The following is a 24,307-nucleotide window of genomic DNA, read 5'->3' as shown; positions in this document are numbered from 1 at the left end:
CAGAAAAGCCTGGAAGATCAGGCTGGATCTGTCCTGCCCAGTAAGGATTTACCTCTGCTTTAAATCTCTGTATAGCAACTTCCTGGGAGGTGGGGCTTATCTGGGAATCTGCTTTCAAAGGGTTTTAAGGACAGTGACGAGGAGAAGGTGGGCCCACATACAGGATCTTGTCCAAGGCCTCCCCCAAACCTGAAGTCAACAGTGGTTGCTACTAGATCATGCTGTAGCTCAGCTTCCAGGTATGCCTTGAGTTTGCCAAGGCTTAATTGATTACACTGTGAATGGTGGGTTGTCACATCACACTATCATGTCATTGTTAAATACCACTCTGTAGTTCATGGCTTTTATATATGGCTGGAGATCAAAGGCACAGGTATTTTCTCCAGATCCCTTAAGTCCGGTGGACTTAAACATAGTGAGGCTGCAGCCTTAAGAGCACTAAACTAGAAAGCAAGCCCAGCTGATCCCACTGGGACTTAACATCTGAGTAAACAGGGTTGCACTGTGACATAACTAATGGCGAGCAATTTAACATACAATTTAGCATATGACAAGTCAAGGCAGTCTGTGGCAAAGTTTTATGAGAATATTATAGACTGCTGAAATCAAAACACACTTGTAATAGAAGACAGGCCTTCTACAACCGTAAGTACCAAAGTATGGGCACACTTTTTCCACAGTAATCTTACTCCATACAGGTCATTTGTCAACATTTTTGTGTGCTGCATAATGGCATTGCACAGCATGGTTGCCTTTTGAGATAAATTCAGCTGCTGTACTCTCCCCTTGACCCTTTGGATGAAATGTACAATAATTTGATTCAGAATGATTTAACTGAGCAACAGAAGACCCCACCTTCTTGACACAAGTGTTAATGTGATAGATCTGGTAGTTGCTGGTTTTTCTTAGTCATTTGATATTTCCACTTTTTGTTGAAGCAAGAGAGCATAAGACATAAATGTAAATTCTTTTGCTTCAATAAGCCCAAACTTCCAAACCTCAAAACCTGGGCTTTTGCCTTAGCTCAAGTTTCATTAGTATTAATTATTTTCATGCACATATTTTCAGCACTCAAACTCAGTACGTTGTGAGAAAGTTTTGGCATTGATTTGACTTTTTTTTAAAAAAAGAAAAAGGCTTTACACAGATTGGTTAGTCACACCTAAAATGGGTGCACAGTAAGAAACTGTAAAGTGTAATATAATAAACACAGCATCATAATTAATTAATTAAGTTTTAGATTTGTAAGCCATTGGAGGTGTGGATTTGATTGAGAGTCTCTTTTATAGGCTTCCAGGTATTGGATCAAAATGCTTTGGTAAAAAATAAGCCCACTGAATCTAGTGAAATAAGTTAAATTCAAAAGTTCACACACACTGAACTGGGTTTTTTTATTTTAAAAAAGTATGTGTGCTTACCAGCCAAAAAAAAATCAAAATATAAGAACAGGGGAATGGGAGCTGGCTAGCAGGCCATATCTTTAGCTCTTCTACCTCCTATGGGTCAAATTTGACTTGTGGGTGGGGCCGCTCACCTGCCAGTCACCTGGCATCACAATGATGTCGGCTGACGCTGGTTGGGACTTCAAAACATCACACAAAGCTTGCAAAGAACTATGCACAGTGCTTGGATGAGCCACTGATCACCAGGCTTGAAGTAAATGCCCACCTGCTGGTGGGCAGCAACTTCAAGCCTGCATTCCGCTTGAACTGACTTCCCCACAGGGAAGTCGATTGCATAGCCAATCCTCCAAGCTTAAAGTCACCACTCAGCAACCAGCTTTCTGTGAGGATGTGGGAGGATTTAAGTCACACAACCGTGTCTCTACCTGCCTCATCCCTGATGCCACATATGAGGTCATGGGCTAAGCTGGGACACATGCCAGGTCAAATTTTAGTCACTAGAATATTAAATCAATAGCTAGATAAGGGCCAGAAGGAAGCTATGTAGTGTGAGCTCTTCTCACTACTGATGCTGGTTACTATTATTTATGGAACCATATTTGTTTTGGCTCTACTAAGATAGACTTTAGAGTTCTGCAGATGTTAAATGCACACACAAAAAGCAAGCTGATGAGGGGGCTGCAGTGCCTTGGTGGGCCCACCCCAATTTTGTTCCACTCCTGTCATGTCTGAAATAACACTTGTAAATATGACAGGTTGCTTCAGACCTTGAAGTGAATAAGGTCAGTTGAGATGGATCCTGCTTTGACTACTTTATATCCAGTTTTCTAATTTTTATGGTCAATTGCCTTTTTACCACAACCCATAGGAGAGATATTTCATCATCAAATTGCCAGTTCAAAAGCAGATGAAATTTTGCTACTGTTTATTGTTATATTTATATTCTCATAGTAATTAATTACTGCATTAAAAACATTGTTATATATTTGCTGGCCCTGGGGCCTAGCAGTTGATGGTGCAGGATATACATTTTACATAAATAAATGCATCTTGGTCAGCCTTAATTTGTATATTTCAACCAAAGACCACATTATGGAATGTTGATGGATTTTGGTGTCTCTGCTGGACTACATTCCTCAGGTTTTGCACAAGACAGTTGTCTGGTTATATATTGCTGGAAAAGGATTAAAATAGTCTACAGGGTAGAAGGAAGCCCATAAAATGACTTCTCCTCAAATCTACCATAAAGGCTTTGCTTTAACCCTGCTTTGTGTTTTGAAATCCATGAAAATTGTTAAAACCATGACAAATCGCAAACTTTGTAGGTGCTCTTCATTAAAAGCGCCATGAAGCAGTGCTAAGTGAATGAATTAACAAAAGACAATCCAGCAAGTTGCCCTTTCACCTTTTGACACTGCATATCCAGGTCACAAGGTGGTGTAGACTGAGGGTCAGACATTGTGATAATGTAAATTAGGAGCAGTGCTTTGATGTGAAAGGTGATGGCGAAATTTGCCCTTGCTGAATCACAGGGTACATCAAATACATAACATGAAAAAGTCAAAATATTATAAATATTATATATAATATAAATATTTTTATTTAACAATAACCATGTTTAAGTTGCTACTAATCTATAATGAGCATTTCCAGGTGTGTTTTTTTTTAAATTTTCACCTCTTTCAAATGAAGCTAGCATCTCTGCCTAAATATGACAGCATTATCCCCACTTTCAGCCTTCCTATATTTTATCTCAAGTCTGGAGGAGAGTGTGATGGCATACATAGCCCAAATGGAACCAGGCACGCTGAGGACAGAGGGACTGGCATGCTTGGGGGAACACCAATAAGTACAAGAGAAGCAGGAAAATTGCTTGTCAACCAGCCCAATGAGAACTGGGCATGCATTGAGTCAGCAGGATAACTGGGAGATAGGGAAATGAAATATGCCAATGAAGAAGAGGGTGTGGCTGAGGCGGTCCAGGAGGGAGCCTAGGGCCATAGCCCAGCTGAGAGAGAAGCCAAGTGGCGGCAGAGGAAGCCTCTCGGGCACCTAGGGCAGTGTGCCCAGGGGCGAGGCGAACCGCCCATAGGGGTAGGGCACAGTGCCCATAGGGACGTAACAGGGCATGGCATCCTGTGCCATTGCTATGGACACTGTGCGTGTCATCCCGTCCTGTGCCCTCCCTATGGGCGCCATAGCGTCCCTATTGATGCTGCGTGCCCTGTGCTATCCCTATAGGTGCTGCGTGCCATGGGGCACGCAGAGCCCATAGGGACAAGACGGGGTATGCAGCACCCATACGGAATGGGGTGCGTGGCGTCCATAGGGATGGGGTGCGCAGCGGGGCCTCGGCCATCCTACAACTTGGGGGGAGGCAGTGGGCAGACAGTGCGGAGCCTGCAGGCACTGAGATGTGTGGCTCATGCACGCTGCAGGTGATGAGTGCCGCCTGCCATTTTATCACCCCCATTTTGTCACCCCCATTTTGACACCCAGGGCGGACTGCATCCCGCGCACCCCTCTTCCCACGCCCCTGAAGCCAAGAAGGTAGGGTGGTGATGGAAAGGAGGAGAGTCGAAGAGGACAGCTCTACTTCTGTGTCTCTTCCTGTCCCGTCCTTCACTCCATTTATCTCCTCTTTCCTCCTCAGACAGAAATGATCAGAAGATTGAGAAAGAGATAGACACATATATTGAAGGTGCAGAGAAAACCACTCACAGTCTGGATAGGTCATTTCTTGGTTTTCAGTGTTCCCAGGGTTGGAATTGAGAGCTGCCCATATACAGTACATCAGTAGAGAAATCCACAATTTTAACGTAGCTGTAGGGCTGATAACAACTGTGTCCAACACAACTCTGAAGGTAGGAGCAAAAAAAAGTTGGGCAACTTCCTGCTCTTTCAAACTTGAGTCTTATTTAGTGTGGGTCACTCTAAAAAACAAACAGGCCCTGTCCTGCTAACACAAATTCTGAAGGAAATGCTGTTTACTGTCTCCATTTTGCAGGTTGGAAGGGGCTGTGGCTGAGGGCTTTGTGGCAAACTGCAATATTCAATGTGAATTACACTGCTGAACAGGTTGAGTGGTTCACAAGAGCCCTGCAGTGTCATCCAACAATATTTAGACCCCTATTGCACTTATGCTGAGAATAGCCTACAGTAACCTTTCAACATAGTTTATTGTTAATATCGCAGATCAGGCTGATGCTATTTTCAGTTTCCAATACCTACCCGACCTCTCAGTTCTCAAATTGCATGCAAAAGCCGAGTGCTCCATAGACTTTCATTCAGAGTGGGTTGACTTTTAAACGATGTGTTCTAAAACTAAGCAAAATGAAGCAAGAGCAGGGACTCCTGTCAGTCTGATGATAACTTGTTTCCCCAGCCCTCTCAGCCATAGATTCAGGTGAGCCCTCTCAGCCATAGATTCAGGTGACACACATGCACATTCACCTGGGGTGCTACAGTGCATTTTGTTGCAGGCTCCCCTTCAGCTATCTCTATTCTTTCGGTGGTTTCTTACACATGTTTTATGCAATTGCTGACTCTAATCAAGATTTTAAATCCTCTTTTGTTTCCAAGTGTGTTTGTTTTGCTTTTGGCAGGGTGATGCTCAGACTTGGAGGAATTTCTGAGCATCTCTCAGCTACCCTTGGTGCAGAGGATGACCATTCTTGGGGAACAGTACTGAGAGCCACATGCATGCACCAATGTTGTGAGTCTGAGAGCCACATGCATGCACCAATGTTGTGAGTCAGAGTATAAAAAGAACTCTCATAAAACAGGCATACTTTTTTCTCCCCCTCTCCAAGGCAAAGTCCAATACAATGGAGAACAAAGTGAATTGTTTCAAGCATCTGTATCTTTCCCCCTTCTCATGTATGGTTTGAACTTTCATCCCTAAAACATCTATGCTCGGCTTGTGTAATAGGATTTTGGTGGCAGTTGGCTGTGCATAACTGAGGGTAGAGTTTGGCCCAAAGTACATGGGAAAACAAAGAAAAGTATGTTGTATATTTTCTTGGGTTTTGCTGAACATTTTTACAAAGCCCAGCAGAGTCTCATTAAGTTTCTCTTATCCCTACTAAGGAGGGAACAATTCCTGTTCCCCTCCTTGTGGCAGCAAACAACAGAGTTTAAGCTGAAAGCAAAAGTATACAGCTAGTGTGGTGTAGTAGTGTGGTGTAGAGTGCTAGACTAGGACTTGGAGAAACTTGGGTTCAAATCCCCACTTTGCCATGTTTGAACTTGACATAGTCAGTACCTTTCTCACACTAAGAAAACATGGTTTTTGTGCAGAAAAATGAAGAAAGGAAAAGAACCAAGTATGCCACTTTGAGCTCCATGGAGAGAAGCCAGGATAAAAGTGTACTATACAGAAATAAACAACTCAGGATTGGAGGTGTATTGAATGTAAAATAACTTCAAGGCTATACAAAAAAACCAGAGGACCTGGGTATGGCATATTCATCCTGATTTGCTTGTGCAAAGCTTACACAGTAAGATTATATCTGGTCTTTATTTAGCATTCATTCTGATTTGTTTGCGGGGTAGTCATATGACAATGAACATTCCTCCTGCATTCACCCTCATTTGTTTGCAGGATGTTTATACATCTTCCCATTAGTCATTCGCTCATCCCACACTTTTCAATGCATTCCCCCATCACTTTTCAAATCACAAATAGTTATTTTTAAAGTGGATTTGTTATGCTTGGGCAACGGGTCCCTTTATTCCGCTTTAATTGCCGAAACCTACAATTAACAGTATGTGTTTGAATCCCTTCCACAAAACAGAGCAGTCCCAATAAATGTTTGGAAGAAATAAGGTATGGGCATAACTGAAATGTCACCTTTCTGTAATACTTCAGTTTTATACCTCTCCATGATCTCTCTCCCCCCCCCCCCATTGGACTCACAGTCTTATATTTTTTTCTGCATGTCCAAAGCTTCAGCAACTGAATATGGGTCTTAAACTGTAAACATTTTGAGGGAGTGGTTAGTGTTTCCTTTATTTCCAAAGGATCATATTTTCTACCCCTTATGCATGTCATAGTATAGCCTTATGCCAACGAAGCCTTGCATAAGACACAAATTGGTCCAAACCTCAAATTATGGTCTTAGATGCCCCAAACTGCTGGCTCTTTTTCTGCTGTAGCAAGCAGCCATACTTTTGTTCTGAAGCTAAAAAATAAGTAGTAGTCTTTGACCATGTACCATGGAGTGGCTCTGCCTAATGATGAGTTGGTTTTTTTTGTGTTGGATTGAACAAGATCCTACTAACCTCAGGTGCAGAATTACCGTCATAAAAGGTGTGGATTGGGACTGTGGCATGGGGCAGAAGGGGTTTAACATTTGCACTGATTGCACTGCTTATTCAGAATACCCACCCCACCCCAGTTGCTATTTGATTGGATTGGGGGGGCCTCCATTTGCACCTGTTGGTGAGATAAGCCTGTGGCTCTTGCGGAGTAGGAAGACATTTCTGAACTGAAATCTTCCTAAGGGAAGGAGAAGTGGGAAAGTTTTGGAGAATAGAAGTCTCCCCAGGAAGCCCACCTGGTGCTCACATTGCTGTCTTTTTGGCATATGGGCTGGATCTAGGCACATCAAAGAAGCATTTCAGTTTAAAGCGTTGTAAATTTAAACAGGGAAAACAGGTAGAGAGAAACAGGACTCCACACCGCCATCTGGTGGCACAATATAATATCACACATACAATGCATGTAAATCACTTTTTCTTTACCAGTCTAGCTGACTCCCCGGTTAATACCTTTCTGTTATTCCAAGTCTTAAGATCTGATCCAAACCCCTTTGGTGTAGTTGGTGGTAATCTGGTGGTTGTTTTCGTTCTGTGCTGTATGTAGTCTTTTATTGTGCTGGCTTTTCTAATTTGAGTCTTTATGCTGGCCGCCTCAAGTCAATTGCGGTTTTTGTTGCCGTATGATTTTTATTGCTATATTTTTATTCTCTTTATTTATATGGCGCCTAGAACAATTATTTTATGAGACATCTCGTAAATATAAATAATGTGCTTGGAAGAAGCGAGTTGTGTTATGCACTGCCTCGTCTGAGATATGTTATGATGCCTTTTTCTTGGTGACCCTTTAAAACAGCTGCTACTCTAGCAGCTGCTCTAAGAGTAGTGGAGCACATTTCCCACCAGCCTCTCAAACAGATGTAACAGAGAACAAGGCTGTATAGAAGCTGGAATGTCGACATATGGATCTTTCCTCATTGTCAGGCACTAGCTCTGTTCAGGTCAGCTATCCATGTAGAATCAGTGTAGGTGAGGGGGGTTGGGACTGTCTGCTGTCTCCACCTCTGCATTTTGGACAGAGCTTGGGCATGCTCAACAAGGGATGGGTGAACCTGCCAATTTTGATTTCTCTCAGTTTCTCATTCTCCCAATCTTCAGTTCAGTTCTCCACATTTCGACATTCGTTTAAGGCTTTTTAAAAGTCCTCATGAAAACTCAGCAGCATTTTAGTGAAAATTTCTCCAGATATGCACATTTTGATATATACCGGTAATTTTTCTTAATACACATAATTTTGCAAAGCAGTTGTGTCCAATGTGCTGCTGTTTGGTGTATTATTTCTACTAATTTAAGCATTTTATGCATACTTCACCTTGCAAAAAAGTGGAGAAGCGTGAATTCTGAATAATGGTTGTGTTTCAGTTTTTGTATTGTTTTAGAGAATGTGAATTTGGTAGATTGGTTTTTAAATGTGAACGGAATCAACTTTGTTCCCCAGCTTTACACACAAGCAGATTAGGGATGGATCCATGACACTAACCGTCCTTGCACCAGTGTTACTGCCATGTACTGGGAGAGGTAAGGTGGTGGAGAGATGAGGTTTGAGCAGACACACTGGTGAAAGTGGCAGATTGGCTCTGCCAGTGCATCCATGCGGCCTGAACTTACAGCTGCCTCCCACCTCCATGGTACATGGCAGCAACATTGATTCCAGAAGGGTTTTGCTTTGGCTCTAGCACACCATATGACTTTTGAGCTGTATGTGCATTCAGAAGTTATGAGGACTGCATGGAGACTAAGTATGAGGAGTGCAATCCCAATGCTCCATGCATTGATTATACACATATTTGAAAAAGATGCCTGCTTCTTGGTAGAAAAGCAATGACAAACCTAGACAGCATCTTAAAAAGCAGAGACATCACCTTGCCGACAAAGGTCCGTATAGTTAAAGCTATGGTTTCCCCAGTAGTGATATATGGAAGTGAGAGCTGGACCATAAAGAAGGCTGATCGCTGAAGAATTGATGCTTTTGAATTATGGTGCTGGAGGAGACTCTTGAGAGTCCCATGGACTGCAAGAAGATCAAACCTATCCATTCTTAAGGAAATCAGCCCTGAGTGCTCACTGGAAGGACAGATCCTGAAGCTGAGGCTCCAATACTTTGGCCACCTCATGAGAAGAGAAGAGTCCCTGGAAAAGACCCTGATGTTGGGAAAGATGGAGGGCACAAGGAGAAGGGGACGACAGAAGACGAGATGGTTGGACAGCATTCTCGAAGCTACCAGCATGAGTTTGACCAAACTGCGGGAGGCAGTGGAAGACAGGAGTGCCTGGCGTGCTCTGGTCCATGGGGTCACGAAGAGTCAGAGACGACTAAATGACTAAAGAACAACAACAAAGTTGCTGAGAGATGTTAGGAGACCCCCTACTCCCCCCTCACAGAGCTACAATTTACAGAGTTCCCTGTGAAGAGGGACAGATAGTGAAGCCACTCTGAATATTGTAGCTCTGGGAGGAGAACAGGGGTCTTGTAACAACTTGTGGTACTCTTTAGAAACTTTAGCTCCAATAATTATTTGGAGGAAGCCATGACTGTTTAAAGTGGTATCATAGTGATTTCAATGTATGGCGTGAATGTGCACCAAGGATAGGTGGAGCCACAGCCAATGACAGGGAGAGCCAGTTGATTCCAGTGTTGTCCCCATCCCCAACCTTCCAAGTTCTAGAAGGGCAACCTTGAGACTTAGGAGGAGGAAGCTGACAGCCAGGGCCACCCATTGAACTGGCTGTAAGAAGGCAGGCAGGTGGGGATTGCAGATTGTTACTGCCTGGTGTTAACATCAGCATGGCTGGGGCTAATGAAAGTTAAGTGTTCAACTACATCTGGAGGATTACAGGCTTCCCACCCCTGGTTTAAATTATCCAGAAGAACCCTATCCTACAAACTCGAAATGAAGGATTAAGACGTGAACAAAATGGACTGTCTACTCAGTTCAGCTTCCTCCACGAAGAGTCGACTAAACAACAACAATAACTATGGCAATCTTGCACCTGATTAAATTCCTTGTCTATGAAATTATTTGAGTTATTATAGGAGCCATGCCTTCTATTTTATGTGATGCCCTGCGCTCAAGCAAGCCACCATGTTCATTCTCTCTCTTCATTCTCACACAGTTCCTCCCGCACCCCGCTTAAACTAGCAACACAGGTACAAATCCTGGCACCATAAACTGTCCCCAAATTTGACCCAATGAACCTCTTGGCTAAACAGGAGCACTCTGAGGGACTACACAGGGAGAAAAGTGATGGTTGATGTACTTACTACAGCTTCCCATCTTCAGTCATTAAAGGTTTCCTCAAGCATAACCACAATACTGAAAATCATTCAGCAGAGTTTCTCCTTCCATGCTGGCAATGATCACTTCAGTAATGTTCCAGTAAACACTGAATTACAGTCAGTGTCTCCTAAAAGACTCCCTCTTAAGATGATACCTTGTGTGATGAATATCTTTCTGTCTTCTTGGGTTATTACTCTCCAAGCTTGCGTTAACATTTGTTTGTTTTAACTGGTTCCTGTATGCCACACAGGCTTCTTAAATTGCCACAAAAACAGGGTTTTATTGCACTAGGCAAATATTTGGAACCTGCTAATAGCTGTGGCGTTTGCATTCCCTACGCTCTCTCACTGTAAAGAAAAACAGCAGCTAACAGTATAAGACAATTGTTAAAATGCCTGAGTAGCCAAGAATAGTTTTATAATACAAAAACACATGTCCCCTTACAAGGCAGGCTGCGGGCTGATGAATCAAAACAACATACCTTCTGAAATGCTGGATGCAATTCTCACTCCATCTGTTATGGGTGAATCCCAAACGATGGGAACATCTGGGTATCACATGCTCCAACTTCCCCAAGCTTTATCAGCAATGGTCCCATTTTGTCCCTGCTTTTAATCTTTTTTTTCTTGTTTTGGAGAGGGGTGAGATTTTGTCGAAAAAGAGACACTGGGATCCCACAACTCTGCAATCTGAAATGGTTCCCATTGGGATCAAGGATGAGAAAATAGGCAAACAAACTTAACATTTAATGCAGTGTGTGGTCCAAGAAAATCTGAAAGGGAAAGGTTACAACTCTGTTTTGCCACCTTATCCTACAAATGAAGTTTTGAAATAAAGCAGCAGTTGGCCAGGAAATCAACAGCTGAACTGTCTGAGATACTGCAACTTTGTTTGTCAAGCATGCCACATTTGTTTGCACTTTAAAACTAACTTTTGTGTAACATCCAACATTCCAAAGAAGGGTTGTTGTTTTTTTTTAATGAGAAGTAAACCACTTTGTACTAATGTTTATTATTGCTCTCACTGTGGCATCATTATAAACCTGTTGCTAATGAAAGCGATGCTTAGCATATTTACTCCTCAGTGGTGGCAGTTCATGCTCCAAACAGTAAGACATTAAGAGCTTTGACAGTGGAATGGACAGGCTTGGGAGGTGATGGACTCTCCTTCCTTGGAGGTGGTTAAGCAGAGGTTGGATGGCCATTTGTCTTGGATGCTTTAGTTGAGATCCCGGCATCACAGGACTAGATGATGCTCGGGATCTCTTCCAACTCTGCAATTCTGTGTCTATGATTCAAGTATCTGACGGGGTGCAGAGGCTGCATTTGCTGGCCACATACTTGTCTTTCTCTGTTAAGACTATAATATCAGCTCTGCCTGTACCCAAGCCAGGTCATCCGCAAGGGAAGATCAGCTTAGCCTCAGCTGGATATAAATCCCAGTTTGCAACTCATCACTTTCTTCTTAAAGCTGATCTTCCTCTACTCTCCTTTTGTGTCTCTTGTCTTCTTAGTTTTTAAGCCTGAGGGTAGAGCCCCCACTCTCTTTTAACGGGGGTGGTGCTGTGGGTTAAACCACAGAGCCTAGGACTTGCTGATCAGAAGATCAGCGGTTCGAAACCCTGCGACGGGGTGAGCTCCCATTGCTTGGTCCCTGCTCCTGCCAACCTAGCAGTTCGAAAGCACGTCAAAGTGCAAGTAGATAAATAGGTACCGCTCCGGCGGGAAGGTAAACGGCATTTCCATGTGCTGCTCTGGTTCGTCAGAAGCGGCTTAGTCATGCTGGCCACATGACCCGGAAGCTGTACACCAGCTCCCTCAGCCAATAAAGCGAAATGAGTGCGGCAACCCCAGAGTCAGTCACAACTGGACCTAATGGTTAGGGGTCCCTTTACCTTTACCTTTTTAAGCTGACGTGGGAGAAAATATTTGTCTGACGTGTGAGATGAAGATATAGTTGAATGACATAATATGTACATGAGACTGGCATTCTAACTCTATGTAACTGGGACCTTCAGTGGGGCTTACCTCTGAATATGGGGCTTATCCATACTTACCTTTCCTCCGCTCTTTCCAGACATAGCCTGCACTTTCAAGCTTCATGTCCAAGTGCTCTTTTTCTTTGCTCCTGAACTTTCCCCATTAAAGCTCAGTTGGAACAAATGGCAAACCCAGGAAAACCCAAATTGATATTTGCTCTGATTAAGTTCTAAAGGGAAGGGCAAAAGCTAAGTGTAGATAAGCCTCTGGTTAGGATGATAGCCACACTCCTATCAAAATTATTCCTCAATGTTTAGCTCCTCAAGTCACCAAGTGCTGGGTCTAAAACCCTCCAGTCAAGTTCCAGCCCTCTAAACCAGCTCCTGTCCAAACCTGTCATCCTCATTATGTGCCTCAGGGCTATATTTCCAATTACTGTATTAGAATCATAGAGGTCCCCTTATTCTACTACAAAAGATTATAAGATCCGTTTATGCTTCCTGGTGTAACAAGTCTCACTTGCCTTTTTCTGGGTTTTTTTTTCAATGCTTGTGTCTCAAATAGTCATCTAGCATAGCAAAGTTGTTAGCGATTATTTGTCAGCTCTGAAAATGTGAGACCACTGCACCATATAATTCCAGTCCATGCTTTTCAAATACCTTTCCCAACAGCTATGGATGGTGGGGATCGCTGCCTGAGGGATTTTGTTGTTGTTGGTTTGTTTTGCTTAGCAAGCATCCTAGGCAGGAAAGGAATTCTCTATGCATTGTGAATTCCTCTTAAAATTTAGTAGAGGACCTTATGGGAAAATACCACAGATTCCAGAAGACATCATAAATGGGGACTGGTGGAGCCTTTTCCTCCATATTTTGCTGGTCATCCAAAGGTCATATACCAGATGTAAAATTGACTATTTGAAGCATGGACTGCTGCAACCTCATTGATCTGCATACATGCCAGTGTCATGCATGACAGGGCTCTGCATTTTTACAGAGTTAGCAGCTCATGCCTTCTGCATATTTGTGTATGGATTTGGATTAACTCGAAGTAGGGTTGTATGGCACATACTATGAAGATGATGATGATCATTTATATAGTGCCATCAATGTATATGATGAGACAGAACTGCTCAATACCTACTTTGCCTCTGTCTTCACCCAAAAGGAAAGCAGAGCCCAACCTGGTGATAACAGAACAAACAATGCAAGGAGGGAGCTGCAGCCCAATATGTGAAAAAAGGTGTTAAGGGAACACCTAGTGACTTCAAAGGAATTCAAATATGAGCTGCACTCAAGAGTACTAAAGCACCTTAGGGATGTAATCTCAGAGTATTTGAGAATTATTGGAGGTCCCTGCAGATGTCCCCATCTTCAAAAAGGTGACAGGGGGAGGAGAGGGAGAAGACCCAGGCAACTACTGTTAGGTCAGCTTGATGTCAATACCAGGAAAGGTCCAAGAACAGATAATTAAACAGTTGGTCTGTGAGTACTTAGAAAAGGGATGCTGTGATTGCTAAAACCCAGCATGGGTTTCTCAAAAGCAAGTGATGCCAAGCAAATCTAATTTCTCTTTTTGGTAAAGTTACAAGTTTGGTAGATCAGGGGGATGCTGTAGGCAAAGGATATCTTGATTTCAGTAAAGCTTTTGACAAAGTACTCCATGATATTCTTGTGGAGAAGAAGGTAAAATGTGGGTGGGATGAAGTAAGTATTAGGTGGATTTGTAGCTGGTTGACTGACCCAACCCAAAGTGTGCTAAGTAATGTTTTCTTGTCATCCTGGAATAAGTACCAAGTGGGGTGCTGCAGGGTTCTGTCCTGGGCCTGTTGTTGTTCAATATCTTTATAAATGATTTGGATGAATGAAGTGAGGAATTGCTCATCAAATTTGCAGATGACACTAAATTGGGAAACAGAATTGGGATTCAAGATGATCCTGACAGATTGGAGAACTGGACCAAAACTGACAATATGAATTTCAGTAGGAATAAATATAAGGTTCTACACTTAGGTAGGAAGAACCAGATGCACAGATGTAAGACGAGGGACACTGACTTGCCAGTAGTACATGTGAAAAGAATCTAGGGGTCTTAGTAGACTATAGGCTTAACATGAGTCAACAGTGTGATGCAGCAGCAAAAAAAAACCTAATGCTATTCTAGGTATAGTGTCTAGTTCAAGGGAAGTAATAGTCCCACTCTATTCTGCCTTGGTCAGGTCACACCTGAAGTACTGTGTCCAGTTCTGTGTGCCACAATTTAAGAAGAATGTTTACAATGTGTGGGGGATCATCAGGGCCTGGAAACCAAGCCTTTTGAGGAACAATTGAGGGAGTTGCATATGTTTAGCCTGGAACAAAGGAGACTGAGAGGAGATATGATAGCCAACTTCAAATATCTAAAGGACTGTCACATGGAAGATGGAGCAAGCTTGTTTTTTTCTTTCTCCAGAGGGCATGACTCAAACCAATGGCTTCAAGTTACAAGAAAGAGATTCTGAGTAAACATCAGGAAGAACATTCTGACAATAAGAGATGTTTGACAGTGGTATGAACTCCCTCAGGAGATAGTGTACTCTCCTCCCTTGGAGATTTTTAATCAGAGGTTGTATGGCTATCTGTTGTGGATGCTTTAGTTGAGAATCCTGCATTGCAAGGCGTCGGGCTAGATGACCCTCAGAGCCCTTTCCAATCCTATAATTCTATGAACCTGTAACTTCTCGTTGCAGATGTGCTGGATAGGAGGAGAAGCCCAATACTTGCTGAGGCTCATTCTCATGATTTTCCACTATGATTAGCATCATGTACAAGCCAGCCATAAGATCACTAGCAGTTTTGCAGCCATTCCACCTAGTCTACACCATACCCCACATATGACCTGTACTAGAAATAGATGTCATAATAGGATTAAAGTGAGCTCTTCAGAGACCCTGGAGATTTCAGATAAATGGCATAAACAGGATATAGTTTTATTTTTAAAAATAAGGAAGTACTTACATGGCTGCCCAACCTGGTCTAGTTGCAGCCCATGCTATTTGTTTGTTTGGCAGGGGATTAAAACTTCAGGGCTTGATAAATTTTGGCTGCTGCTTCAAGCAGTGCTGGAGCTGCAAGAAGAAGAACCTGCCCAGTGCTGTGCCTCAGAATGATTCAATGTGAATGATACTGGATGGTGAAGTGCCATCACTGCAAGGAACATTTTTCATGAAAAAAAGATGGCCGCTCACACTGGATAGGGGTCAAGGTGCAACTAACATAGTCCGGATCCAATGCAGTGTTTGATTTTGATATTATTTTGACATTAGGAGAAGCTGTATCTAATTTTGAGAAGTAGTTTCTAGTAAATAACTTTACAATTGTTATTATACAGCCTATTACGTTTACGTGTGTTTTCAAGTGTTTCTAAATGTTTCAGAAATTAAAGGTTTCCCGAGAAGTCATTTATTAAGGCCCCTAGTGTGTGTGTGCATTTTTAAACTCAGTGAAGTTTGGCTTTTAAAAGTGTGCAGTGTTATAATATTAAGATATAATAAACTATTACATCCATTTACAGTTTTTCTTTGGACCCCCCAGGCATGTGGGTCTCCAATCAGAGGATTACTGAGAAACCTCAGATATATAACAAAGTCTATGTTCTAGTAAATATTTGTAAAGCAAAAGCCTGGGAAGAACCCACAGTATATTTTACTGCTGATAATTTAATAAATCTGTGGCATGTCTGAAATTTGTATTGTAAATGTTGGAATGTGTGAAATGATGTTGCATTTAGAAGTTAGCTGGCAAAGATGAGGTGTGTGAATGATGTTTGTAATTCCAAAATGTATAACTTAAATCTATATATTGAGAATGATTGTCTCTCTGAAGGATGCAGTGGAAGTACCTAATGGAACAAATAGGTGAAATATACTCGGAGTCCTGGGTCTCTACAAAAAAGAGCTGGGACACTCAGAATTCTAGCTTGAAATCAGGGGTTGCACAATTACATCATAATCAGCCACATGCGGCTTGTGAACTGGGATATTGCTGGCTCCTTTGTTAAAATATCTTATGAAGAGAACTCCTCAAAAGGAAGGAGCAGAAGAAAATAATTTTACACAATTTGGCAATATTAGAGCAAAGAGAAACTTTAAACTTTAAAAACATGCATTTTAACTGTCACTGTACTAACAAACTTATTCATGGAATAAGCCAGAAGAGGCATGATCCCACCCACCTCTAAGCATTTCTATAGTTCAGCTGCTGCTTGTTTTAATGGGCAGTAACCAGAACAGAGCTCAGTGGCACCCAAGGCTTCATGTATCTGAAATTCTTGCTATTCTAGACAACAGACAGTTGTGTAAACAGCTGATTACATCCGCGGAATGTTTGCTCCCTGTGTTTAACGGATGGCATACTCTCAGTCACAGTAGTTTGTTTGCCCTGAAATTAAGCAATAATGATTGAGATGCAGAGCATTTCCTGGGGATTAATGACCAGTTGGGAGTAGTACTTGGCCTGAAGTGTAGCCTTTGGCCATTAACCCCAGCTGGCCATTAAATCTAAAGGAAATGCCATGTCTTAAGCTCTTGCTTGTTATAACACAAGCATATAGAGGACGCACACACGCGCGCGCGCACACACACACACACACACATATATATCTGCAGGTATTTGTTTGCTATCAGTGGTTATGTTTCATATGGAGGTTTGCCTGCCACTGCTGTCTTAACATAATGCAAAAGGAGTGTCCGAAAGAAAAGATATTGGGTTGCAACAAGTGAGGGATTTGCCTCTGTAAAAAGCCCTTCTCGCAGGTTGGGAATCCCTGTTTCTCACTAATCCCTCATATCCAAAAAGAGTTTCTAAATTTTGGGGAACCCTCTGGACTCGGTTGAAATACAGTGCCTGAGACTGCAATCGGTAACAAGTATCAGCAAAAATCAGATGCCCTGACTGAGGATCATCTAGTCCTACCCTCTGAAGTGCAGGAATATACAGCTGTCTCATACGGGAATCAAACCTACAACATTGGTATTATCAGCACCACACTCTAACCAGCTAAGCTACCCAGGCTCTGCACAAGAGTATGCACTTTCCGTTAAGGCAAGACCACTGGGGTTAACAATAAAATCTACCCGGTGTACTTTTCAGTGCCAAATTTATATAGAGGCAGAATTACCACCTAGCCCTTATAATATATGGTTTTCTTTCTGAAAACAATAAGCACCTGGGACAGAAAAAGATTCCACAAAGATTTATTGGGATTCCCACCACCACCACCATTGGTGTGCTTCATTATCTCAGCGACTGTTAATGTATTGGGGTAAAAATTGTCCTATGTGGATTTTCAAGCAAAAGGGAAAGTAGATAAATGCCCTTCATCTGACACAACACAAGCAGAGTGTTAAGTGTAGGCTGTAAAGAGGTAAATCTGACACTCAGCTCAAGCATGTTAACTGAGGACCCGAAGCAAGTTGTTTTCTCTCAGCCTCAGTTGTGCATCTCTAAAGTGGGAACAATAATGTCTTACCTCACCAGGTTGTGGGTATAAATAAACAATGGAGATGTTATCACCCCATACTTAAGGACAGGCTATAAATCTAAAAATAAATTGGTATCATAGACCTTCAGAGCTGGCAGAACAGCTTTTGTCTTTTAGCTTTATTCATTTGCTTTGGTGCAATGTAAAACTATGTTTGACACTGATGTGATTTAAGTATGACTCTCTTGTAGTAAATGTATACTTTTAAATAAATATCTTTAAGTACCTTGCATCATGCAATGTCTGGGCTTGGAAATTTAAAGTCAGTAATGGCAACACACCAAAATTTGATGTAGTTGTGGCTTTTGCTACAGTTAAATACTTTTGGTTTCCTTTATCACTGAGGCTGCAATCCCAGTCCCACTTATCAGGGAGTACATCTGCCTGAATTCAATAGGACTTACTTCTGAGTAGCTGTGGTTATAATTTTGCTTTGATAAGCCAATTTATATGTATGGGTGCATTTTTAGAAATCCCTATAATTTATGGGTGAGGAACTCATGGCTCTCCATATATTTTTGGACTACAATTTATACCATCCTTGGCTATGGGCTATGCTGGCTGGGGTTGATGGGAACTGGAGTCCCACAACATCTGGCTGGCCATGGGTTCCCTACCTCTGCTTTGGTTAAGTAGTTATACAGTTAACCTATCATAGTAGGGAAGACTGTGACTAGATGACCTGTGTGCCTGCTCAGTCTGCTGTTGTGGTGCTAACCATAAACGGGTAACTTCAAGAGGGGGAAGGGAAGAGTGGGGGGAGGAACAAATTCAGGTACTAGTTCTTAAAATTCTTAAAATTACTTAAGAGTTTAAATCTTAAAATTACTTTAAGATTTAAACTCTTAAAGGTGGCCTCTAAATATTGAAAGTAAGTAAACCGAATAAATGATGGAAACAGTTCAGGGAGAAAGGAGCCAAATGGAAATACCTTTTCAACAGAGCCAGTAGAAATGGAATAGCCCTGCTTTCCATCTTCATCTGCTGCAGCCTGATGGAATACAATTCCAAAATTAATTTTTAAAATGCTAGAAATTAAATGAGCATTCAGGTGAAGAACCCACACAACTGGGGGAATCCTCTCCTAGTTCAGATTCCCTCTCTGGATAGGCCAATCACTATCTCCCAGGCCAATTCACCTCTCAGGATTATTGTGAGGATAAAAGGTGCGGAATCATATACAAGCACAACTTCCTTGGAGGGGTGAGATAAAATAATGTAAGAAATACAGTGGTACCTCGGGTTACACACGCTTCAGGTTACAGACACTTCAGGTTACAGACTCCGCTAACCCAGAAATAGTACCTTGGGTGAAGAACTTTGCTTCAGGATAAGAAGAGAAGTCGGGCTCTGGTGGCGTGGCGGCAGCAGGAGGCCCCATTAGCTAAAGTGGTGCTTCAGGTTAAGAACAGTTTCAGGTTAAGAACGGAGCTCTGGAACGAATTAAGTACTTAACCAGAGGTACCACTGTAGTTGTTATAATGTGGCCAGAAGAAACCATTGGTGGCCATATACAGAACTGATCCTGCAACTACATCCCATAGTGTGGTTAATTGTCTGCTTGTGTTCCTGCACATGCTTTTTTCATTAGGATAGATGGGGTTGGGGTTCTGTGTAGCTCTTGTGTAGATCCGTATTGTGAAGAAAGTAATGATGTACTTGCAGCGAAGAGGGCCTTCCACCGCTCAGCTGCTGATACTAAGCAGCAACTCAGGAGTGGTGTGGGCTTGCTAATATTCTAGTTGCCTACATCAGCCTTCACCAACCTGGTGCCTCCAAATGTTTTGGACTACAACTCCCATCAGCCCCAGTAAGCACTGCGGACACCAGGTTGGCAAAGGCTGGCTTACATATTGATGGTGGCAGAGAGGGTTTGCTGGGAAGTGCAGGTGCTTTCATGGTGTGCTTACACAGTTATCCTGGGAGACCAGCATGAGCTTGAATTGTCATGAAGCAGTCCCCTGCCTTTGATGGCTGCTCTGTGACAGTAACTCAGCTGTGCAGCCTGCATGCCCATTTTCGTGTATTGCCAACTCAGGGTATGGCTCATGCAAAATCCAAGCCAATCCGTTCTCCATCACTCTGGCGTAGCAGTTTCTTTTTTAACTATATGGCTGGGAGACCATTTCTCTTAGAATACAGGTGTAGCAGAGATGGGTTGTAGCCATCAACAAGAGATATTTTAACCTCACAAATCTGTGCACGTCTACTTGGTTAAATGCATATTGGGTTCAATGGGACTTATTCCCAGGTAAGAATATATAGGACTGCAGCTTTAATTCTTCTGAATGCCTTGTCTTAAGTTGAAGACCTGAGTTCCAACACTTGCATTGTTTTAAAGAACTCATTTGTCTAATGAAAAGTTCACCTGTCCTGCAGGCCACAATCAACAAACAAAAGAGTTAAGTCTGCCGAAATGAATGTCTGTGTTGGATTCTGGCCATAGGTCTATTCGCTGGAAAGTAGATACCATGGCGTGCCAAGAGGAAGAAGCATTGCAGGCAGCATCAGTGTGAAGCTTGCAAAGTCTCACTTTGTTTTCAGTATGAACTGGCTCATGGAATATCAGCAGTGGCATTCTGTGCCTCTTGTTTACTCGTGGAAAGGTCAAAGATATACCTTGCACAGCTACCATATATGGCTAGAGGGCCATTAGTTCGTGGGCATATTTCCCCCTCCCTGTAGCTTTTGTGTTTGTGTAAAACATCAAAGCACTAAAATATGCATCCTCATTGAGTTCATTGACGTTGATACGCAGGGTGGTCTGTAAATACTTTAAAGCTTTGCGTATTGTATAAAGTTACAAGGGTGCTCTCTCTGGCATCACTTGCATTTGGATGTAAGTCCCTTTTATTTGAAATGAAGTCAGCATTTTCTGAAAATAGATAAAGCATTTATTCCACAGGGAATAGGAAGATTTTTTTGGAGCAAATTGAAAAGGAATTCCTTAGGTTGGTTCAGCTCTATAGAAAGTGATGTGAACTGCATACAGTATGCAAATTAAATGCTTTCTTTCCTCTCTCTCTCTCTCTCTCTCTCTCTCTCTCTCTCTCTCTCTCCAAACAACAGTAATCTAGGACACTCTGTTTTATAGCCTAGTCTCATGAGCCAAAGCTGTCACAAAGAAAGAAGGGCGTGGCAGGGGAAGGCTTAGGGGGATTTGCTCATGCCCCATTCTGTGAGCTTTTTGGAACAGGACACAGTCCCAGCCGATTTTGCATGCTGAAATGTATAGTGTTGTTGTTTTGAAAAGAGCAACAGTTGGCCAAAAGCTATTTCCAATTGGGTTGTTCACACCTTACATTCAACTACTGCAATATCTGTGCACACACATAGTTGACTGTATACTCATACAGTTATTTCATGTAACATTCAGTGAATGTCTATTCAGTGTATCTGTGTCGTTGAGCTGTACACATCAAGTGCATACTCTCTCACACAAACACTTGTACATGTGTAGAGACAGCTTGTGCCTGCTTACATTGTAACATGTGAAAAGGCCCAATGTTCCATTTATTTAGGTCAGTAGTGGCTAACCATTTTTGCAAAAATACTGAAAGTCAAATTCAAAGCATGTGATAGTGCTTCTCTTGTGCTTAGGTGAAACCCTGGTCCCTTGGGGTGTTTTTGTTGTTGTTTAGTCGTATCTGACTCTTCGTGACCCCATGGACCAGAGCACACCAGGCACTCCTGTCTTCCACTGCCTCCCGCAGTTTGGTCAAACTCACGCTGGTAGCTTCAAGAACACTGTCCAACCATCTCGTCCTCTGCTGTCCCCTTCTCCTTGTGCCCTCAATCTTTCCCAACATCAGGGTCTTTTCCAGGGAGTCTTCTCTTCTCATGAGGTGGCCAAAGTATTGGAGCCTCAGCTTCAGGATCTGTCCTTCCAGTGAGCACTCAGGGCTGATTTCCTTAAGAATGGAGAGGTTTGATCTTCTTGCAGTCCACGGGACTCTCAAGAGTCTCCTCCAGCACCATAATTCAAAAGCATCAATTCTTCAGCGATCAGCCTTCTTTATGGTCCAGCTCTCTAGAGGATTAGATAAATTCATGGAGGATAAGGCTGTCAGTGGCTGCTAGACAAAGTGGACGTTCTCTGCCTCCACAGTTGAAAGCAGTATGCTTCCGAATACCAGTTGCTGGAAGCTGTAGATGTTGCACTCAAGTCCTGCTTGCGGGCTTCCCATGGGCATCTGGTTGATCATGGTGAGAATAGGAAACTGAACTAAATGGCCTGATTCAGGAGGGCTATTAATATCTTCTTAAGGGAACCTGTGGTCCTCTGATTTTGTTGGATAGCAACTCTCAGCATCCCTGACCATTGGCCATATTGGTCAGGGCTGATAGGCATTGAGGTGCAGCAGCATCTGGAGGCCACACATTTTCCAACCACGCTGTAATCTGCTAAGTAAGGAACCTGCACCACCACTGGAAGGGAAGGTAGACATGTAGATCTAGCTGTGATTTACACAGGCTACTTGCCCTCTGGCTCCTACGTAAACATGATGTAGCCTTGTGTATCTGTGCCACATGCTGGCTTGTGTTTTGCACATATGAGAATCATTTCTTGATATATATTCCCTGGAGCAATGTAACATATAATTCTGAGCTGATAACTCACAGATCTCAGGTGTGGCACTTCCAGTGGTTCAGATGCATAGTTCAAGCCATCCAAGAACACAGCATGTATAGTACTGAACCACCTGAACCACCCCTACAATAAGCTGTCATTTACATGCCCCATGAGAGTTGGATTTTTTTAAAATTCTCAAGTAAATATTATTTATTATTATTAAATAGATAAGCATTTAAGTTACAGGAACTCCTTTTTCTTTTTTGATTCAGCAAATATTTGACTGCCTTGAACTATTTTCCCACAAGAAAGAGATGACTGCAAATTTGGGAAAGGGAGGACTATCCATTTCTCATTATTTTAATAAATTTGATTTGTTTAAAAATGACATCAATTTCTTCGTGGGATAAGATTATAATTGCATTTCAAAGTAGTTCTCTTGAAACATTCTAGAACAGATTATGTTCTTAAAAACTCGGTTCTTTACTTTACAATGTTTTAACACCATTAAACCTGTGTTTGAAGTTACTAGGATTTGTTAAAAATTTGATAATGCCTAAGCAGATAAGAGATTATATGCTTTATGTATATATTTGAAGGGTTTATTCCAGCTCGGGCACTGTGCATTAATTGGCCACCTACAGTGAGCAATGTTTAATATTTGGAACTTTTCTTTTTCCATGCTGGAATCTAGGCAGAAGACTCTGTAAGTATTACTTTAACTAAATTTGCTAACTTTCTGAAAAACATTTAAACACTGGTGTGCTACTAGTATGTGTCATATTACATTAATCTCACTTCTAAAGACAGGTTGTATACATCTGTAATAAATACCCCTTCAGGGGATCACATGGAGATTAACTGAGAGAAATTTGCACTAAGTAATATAGAATACATCAGTAAACATTGGGGGGGAGGGACTTGCCTCAAGAGAACAGGTTAACAGTACCTTAGCTCATGATTGTAGAATGTTACACTATCCAATGGAAAGTAGTAACCATTTCAAATAGCTACCTGGTGTTTCACAATGTGATGAGCATAATAATATATATTTATGCCATTTTGATGGGACAGAAATAATTTAAGGCATGAGTTCTTCGGAGTCACTATACCATATGAGAGAACCTAGACAGAATATTTGCTTTACTGGTAGAAGCTTTATTAAAACAATATTTAAGCCACACATGGGCAGACATGGTCCTTTGTGTGTGTGTGGGGGGGAGTCTTCATCATGGCCTGCATGGGTTTCCAAGCTGCCTCACTCTGACTTGCCCCTCCCAAATTTTGCTGTGACTCACCCAGGGCTGGCCTTACTATTAGGCACATTAAAGCAGCTGCCTCAGGAGGCAGAGACTAGGAGGCAGGGAATGGTAGTGAGATGCTTGAGGTGAGAAGTGCATGTGTGCCATGTGGCCTTCCCTGTGTCACTGTTACCTTCAGGAACAGTGGACAATGCTTTCCTGGTGCCAGTGCTGAAGTAAGATTCAGCTGCCGGTCTCGTCAGCTTCTGTACATACATGGAATGGGTGCCACCATCTTGTCCTTTGCCTCATTCAGCAAAATACATTGAGTGGCCAACCTAGATTTCCATTCACAGCTGGCTCCCCACCCCCAGTTTCTGGCTTGAGGGGACTGAGAAATAAGGAAGCATTTACTTCCTCAACTAACAAAAGATATGCCCCAAACCTTTTTTACTGACCATTAAGGCAGTCTCCAGCAGAATGTCTGGCTCCATTTACTCTCGCTGTCCAAACCCCCAGTCTTACAATGATATATTATGTAATGACCATAGACTACTGCAGGGTTTTCCTAAAACAGTAGCCTTCAAGGTAGCAGCTGCTTTGCAACAATAGGGATAATGTGGCTCTCTGACCTTCTTAACTAATGTTTTTGAATCAACACTGTGTAAAGTATTTTATTGCCATTATAACACAAACAAAACAGAAACATCTATATATTGAAATCAGCTGTTCCAATATGCTTTATGTGACCATTTCTGCAAAACAGTCCAGGGTTTTTGCTGTCCATAAAATACTAGTCCTATGTATATTTACTCAGAAGTAGGCCCCACTAAATTCTATACTACTTACTTCCAAGTAAGTGCATAATCGGATTGCAGCCTTGCTCATTAGTTGTATCCAATGGATACTTGAACTGTTGATTGAGCTCCAGCCAAACCACCAGTTTAATTTACAAGAGGAAACATGGAGTGTTTCCTATCTGTTTCAAATGCCAGTT

At 42.2% G+C, this 24,307-nt stretch overlaps 1 long non-coding RNA gene across 1 annotated transcript in view; it reads left to right on the top strand.

Moving 5' to 3' along the window:
- LOC309378271 overlaps positions 1-24,307 on the top strand; it is a 110,419-nt gene that overhangs the window by 9,471 nt on the left and 76,641 nt on the right. The window contains exon 3 of the long non-coding RNA XR_014171979.1: positions 76-239. This is a non-coding gene — a long non-coding RNA (uncharacterized lncRNA). The remainder of the gene's footprint in view (positions 1-75; positions 240-24,307) is intronic.

The sequence above is a fragment of the Podarcis melisellensis genome (assembly GCF_964234715.1).
Source record: "Podarcis melisellensis genome assembly, chromosome: 9".
Classification (NCBI taxonomy): domain Eukaryota; kingdom Metazoa; phylum Chordata; class Lepidosauria; order Squamata; family Lacertidae; genus Podarcis; species Podarcis melisellensis.
Note: the sequence above shows the minus strand (reverse complement) of the source record. Positions and strands in the feature narration are given on the sequence as shown.